The following is a 6000-nucleotide window of genomic DNA, read 5'->3' on the forward strand; positions in this document are numbered from 1 at the left end:
GATTTGTCACATATATAATTTAAACATATATAATATGTGGACTAAAGATATATGTCAATATATGGAATTTCTGATGCTGTGCATATATGTGCATTTATGTTTTTACTCTATATGAGCATATTAGGATATTTCATATTTGAGACCTATATGTCAAAATATGCATTATACATACATTAACATATATAATATATGGGATACATTTATATGTCAATATATGGAATTGTTCCAATTTCTAATATGTTTCATATATGTTTTTACTTTATATATCACATATATCGCATATATTGATATTTCATATATAGACATATATTACATTTCCGTATGGGTATTAATGTAGTATTATCATGTGATATCATCACTGTGTACTGCCACAGTAATTTTTGTAAGGTTACTACTATAGGCTACTTTTATGTATGTTTTTATTTTATTTTTATGTACCATTACATTCTTTAAAGTGAAAAACCATTGTATATGAATACCATGGCACTGTCATCTGACACTGTACCCTGCTATCACCAATAGTAATTTTCTGTTAAGGTGGAATGTTTCTTGAATTATTTTTTAGTGATTAGTGTTTGGTAAAATCTATGAAATAATTTTACATTCCAAACAAAGCCAAAAGAAGTTTAAAATTAGAGGTCACCCTGTTCTTTTGTCCATATTAATGTCATAGCTTACATTGGTTTGGAGGGCAGTTGTGGTCGCTATGTTGCCCAAGGTCAGTCGGGCCCTGTGGAGCAGGCAGGTTGAGGCCTGAGACCGTGGGCTATGAGAAGCATGCATTCAGTGTTGGTTTAGCCTTGCTTCTGAGTTACTCTCCAGGGTCCAATGACTCTCTCAGGCCTGTCAGAGATCAGGCACAGATCAATCTTCTTTTGAAACCAGCTCATCCAGCCAGGTCAGCGAGAGGCCAAGTTGGTAAACTTAATACATGGACAACTGGTGGAATACCCACGCGAAACAATCTCTCCACCAGAAACCAGGGCGCTCTCTTCTCGTACTCATTGTCAGGAGGGAATTTCTCAGAAGTATCTTGATTTCAGCAAGTGAAGGTGATCATATAGCCAAGGGGCTTTTAGCATTGTGGTACGTCCTATGCAGGCTGACTGCTTCATGCAACCAGCAAATAGATCTTTACCTCTCTTAAGCCCCTGGCTTTATAAATGTATTGGTTGTGTTTGGTATTTATTAGAAAGAGCTTTAAAGGTTTACACCACCATCACTAGGTTAGCAAAACCAGAGATAAACACCTAGAGGGGCTAATAATATTCTGATGTCTTTTAGCCGACTTTATAGTGATGCTAAGCTATTCAGCTAATCATTCATTACTGTTGATATATATGCAGAGAAATTGTGTAATTTTGAGTAAAATGTAAAAATATAAAGGGAAAAAAGTGTAGTATTACATGAACTTGGAATGTCTGGAATTGAATATTAGTATATAAATCTAATTGAATGTATTTATTTATACATTTATTTGAATATTTAGAAATGGAGAAATACTTTTATTCTCTTTGGATATCTTGTTTGACTTAATTTTTAAGTTAATTTCCAAACAATCTTGTTTAAAACATTTCAAACAAAGATATTTGTGGTTACTTGTATTAACACAGAGCACAAGCTTCAGAAAATAATGGAGGACAACAGCTGCTAAGTTCAGTAACATTTTAAGACGGGCTTAGCAAAGGGTCACTTAGCGAATTATCATAATCTGAGCTTTTTCAATGTGTCAGTTTTACCTTAATTCTCTGTTAACTACATAATCACATACAAATGAAGACATTCGGGGTCAAATCCTGATTAGGATCAACTAAAACATGTTATCATATATCCACACTACAATGGCTTTAAGCACTGCCATTAATATTAAAATGAAGACAGTTGGTCATGTCGTCAGTTTCAGATTTCCCGCGGCACATGAAAGGCGTCGTTTTTTCATTCTCTTCTGAACGTTTGGCCTCATCTGAACTTCTGACTCTGGAGTTAATGAAGACAAAACAAATAGGCACTTTCTAGTTTTCATCATGATGGCTGTTCAACAGGCACTAATACCCAAACACTGTCACATTAAGCTGAATAATGCATTAGCAACAATGGCTCGTCCTCCCCCCCCCCACCCCCCCCCCACCCACTGCCCTTTTCCTCGCCCCTTCTCGAGGAAACACTGAGATCCGAGGCCCCGCCAGAGTTTCTAAAGGCCTATAGATCAACAATTTCAACTGCACTCAGTCCACATTCACATTAGCTCAAAGAGACCCCATATAAGCATCTCAAGGCTTGTGTGCTCCTTGAACTTCTTGATTTCTACCGATGGTTCTCTCCTCATCTCTTTCTCTGTAATTACGGCTCTCTGTTTGCTCAGCATGGTTTAAGTGGTGTGTTCAGCACGCTCAACGACCCGGCTCTGAAGACTGACACTGGCTTTGAGAAGAACAAGAGATGGTGTGTATGTGAGAGAGACATAGAAAGACACTTTGTTTGTGAGACTTCTGACTTCCCTTTCCCCGCAGCAGTCTGTCCTCCTCCATTGATCTTCAAACAGTCACCAAGAGTCATAAAGTTAAATGGGAGGAAATGGATGACAGATATGGAGATATTGGATGTGTAAATCAAAAGAGACCAGACCCAGACAGACCACAACATCTCCGCCTGTGTCCTAACCCCTTCGCTCTTTGTAGAATCAGATCTGGACGTGGATAAAAGACTTTAGGGCGATGCAACATGTCCCATCTGGGTTGTTAAAAGGAGATCTGGACGATGCACAAAAGCTTTAAAGGCAAACAGTTTTTCAGTCTTCACTGCCTAAAAGCGGAAATGTTCAGAGCGGGTATCTGATGACCCGGGGTGTGTAACTATGGCCCTGTTTACACCTGCTAGTAACGTGCATCTCAGATGTGTCTCCAGTGACCACTCACTTTGTCCAGGGGAGAGTCTCAGATTTTATGACTACATGTTATAACACTTGTATAACACTTGCTACACTTACTAATTCATTGATAATGCACCAAATTGTTTCAAAGAAAATAATTCTCATTGCAAAAAATATGCTGGTTAGAATGGTGTTCACTGTTATATTTGTTGAGCTCGGGTTGTTGAGCTTGTATTATATTAATTATATTATATTATATTACAGTATCTGGTATTGTATTGTTTTAATTATATATTATATTATATATACAATATATTCAATACAACAAATAAAATGTATTGTTATTAATATTCCATTAGTATTTTAATGTTATTATTTATTATTATTTTTACATATGGCTATGGATTTCTTATACTCTAAATCCTTTTGTCCAAGAGCTATGGTTATCATGCACGCTCTGGATGTCTTGTAACCAGGCAGGAAAAGCCATGTGTTATTATTAACAATTTTTAAAAAGAAATATAGAATATTTTGAGTTATTTTTAATTGTCATTTTGACAATTAAAATGTATTTTATGTCTGCTTTATTTGTGTACATATATGTATTGTCTATTTATTGTATATGTATGTATATTATATTATTTAGATAGGGATTTATTTAGATTTATTATCTTAAATATAAGAGACAATATGTAAGAAAATAAAGGCTACAGTATTATATTTTCTTACAGGACGTACAGATTTTATTTTTTATTCTATTTAAAATTTCTCATTTTTGAATAGTTTATTTTGTCTAATTAAACTTTTTACCTGTCGATTTATGTATAATGTCTATTCACGTATAATGTGTCATTATACGTAAATTGCGTAAGTTGTCAGGCCCCAGTGGCGATGATAATGCACACAGAAGAAGATAAAGAAGGACAAGGAAGATGACTTTAGTAAACAACACTTTAATAGACCTTCACCACTGGTATCATAGACTTTAATCAGGCCCAGTACAGAGACGGGTGTACTGACGACGACGACGGACAAAGACAGTGAGAACAGAGGAACTAAATACACACACTGATGAGACCATAACGAGGGGGACAGGTGATACAGATGATGATCAATTAACATAATAGGGCTAAACTAAACTAATGAGGAATGACAGTGGCAACAGACAAATAGAAATGTGACAATAATGTCTTTTTTTATGCCAGTGTCAACAACAAATTTTCAGTCTACGGCATCTTGAATGGATAATAAATCATATTAGCTGTACGTATAGCCACTAAAAGCGAGTAATGGTTTATTTTTGCATTCACACAGCAAATGTGGTCAAATGTGTTTATGACTACCTCAGAATATGGTTTTAATGATCGAATCATTCAAAACGGATGTTAATGCAGGTAACTGGGCCTCTGACAGCGGAAAGCAGTGACATTATTATTATTCTGCATCCGACGCCACACGTTCCTTGGAGATCAATAAATGCCCCCCGATCCCCAGCTATCTGTAATCTTGGGAACCAGTAGGAATCAGTGTTTACCAGCAGCGCCCCAATCTGACAGGCCATAAGTCACTCGCAAACAGATAAACGCATCTCTATTTAAATGAGTTCCTTGGCTGACCTCTAAGAAAGCGCTGGAGGGTTTCAGTGGAAAGATCCGTGTGTAATGGACGTGGGGGTGAGAGAGCCAGGCAGGTGATTATTGTGAAACACATTGTCTTCTTAATAGACCTTTTCCCCCCTCTTAGTTTCTCCCCGGTGTGTCATCAGAGCTCCGGCCCTGCTGCGGCCAGCCATCGAGGGAGGGGTCGTCTACACCCCAAGGGGAGAGAGAGGGCCTTGTGGAGGTCACCGGAGCCTGTGGGGAGGGGAGGGGAGAGGGGTTGGTGGTCTCAACAGGACCCTACAGTTCATTTACATGTAATCAGAGATGTTGAAAACAGGCTTGAGGGAGTCAAGGGACACTTTTGACCACAGCTATATTTGATGTTGGCTTTAAAGGAGCAGGGGGCTTTGCTTTTCAAACACACTTAATTAGGTTTTTGCATAATAAAAGTTGCAGAGTGAGGTTGTTGCTAAGAGGCGAGTGCAAACACCGGAGCTGCCGCTCATTATGTCAAAAAATCCGAGCTATTCGTGTGATCGGTGTGAGGCAAATGCATTCGTATGGAATGAAATTCAGGAGCAAAACCGCAGAGTGATTCAAAAACAGGTTGCATAATCCTTCCCTTCTCTTTCTCTTCTCTAAGTTGCATAATTGTCAGAGGGTACCTGGTTTGACTTGCCCTGAAGAATGACATTTATGGTACAAGCAGCCCAGCACTCTTTAAAAGCATTGATGATTTTGTTGATAAGCCCAGAGAGAGTCATTAGGTTGTCAGACTGATCCATGACTTGCACTCAGTGCTCAAATAAAAGCCCTTTACCAAGCTTAATGAAAAGGTAATTATGACCCAATGAGCATAGTAACCTTTTGTATTATGGTTGCTGGGGCTGTGACATAGAATATTCACCATAAATTAAAATATAAAATGTGTGTGTGTTTGTATGTACTGTATGTATATATACTTACATCGCTTTGCAGATTGCAGACTGTGCATTTCAAATCTTAGTTAATTTTATAATTTAAAAATGTATTTATTCATATTTAGTCATTTAGCAGAATTACTTTTAAAAAAAGTTGTTGGCAACAGATCCTTTAAGTCCTGTAAGTTGTGAGGTGGGGCCTCCATGGATGGTAATTGTTTGTTGAGCACGTCCCACAGATGCTCGATTGGATTGAGATCTGGGGAATTTTGAGGCCAAGTCAACACCTCAAACTAGTTGTGCTGTGATGCACTGTGTATTCTGTAACATTTCTATCAGAACCAGCATTAAAGTAGCCTGACAAGCCAAACCCACATCAAGATGTTTGGTCTGGAAACTCACCATAGACAGGGCTCAATCCGGGGGGGGGCGGGATAAACGTCTTTCAAACTCCCTCTGCACGCGATAGTATAGCGCTACACCAACCAGAGCAACGAAGGTGAAACAGAGCTTGTTGATAGAGTAAACATTCACAGGTCGACTAAACTCCGAACACATCTTCCCTGTTTAAGAATGACTTCAGTGCCGTTCTTTTCTCAGAGAAAAGCTT

Source organism: Pseudorasbora parva, chromosome 10, assembly GCF_024679245.1.
Source record: "Pseudorasbora parva isolate DD20220531a chromosome 10, ASM2467924v1, whole genome shotgun sequence".
In the NCBI taxonomy this organism is placed as follows: Eukaryota; Metazoa; Chordata; class Actinopteri; order Cypriniformes; family Gobionidae; genus Pseudorasbora; species Pseudorasbora parva.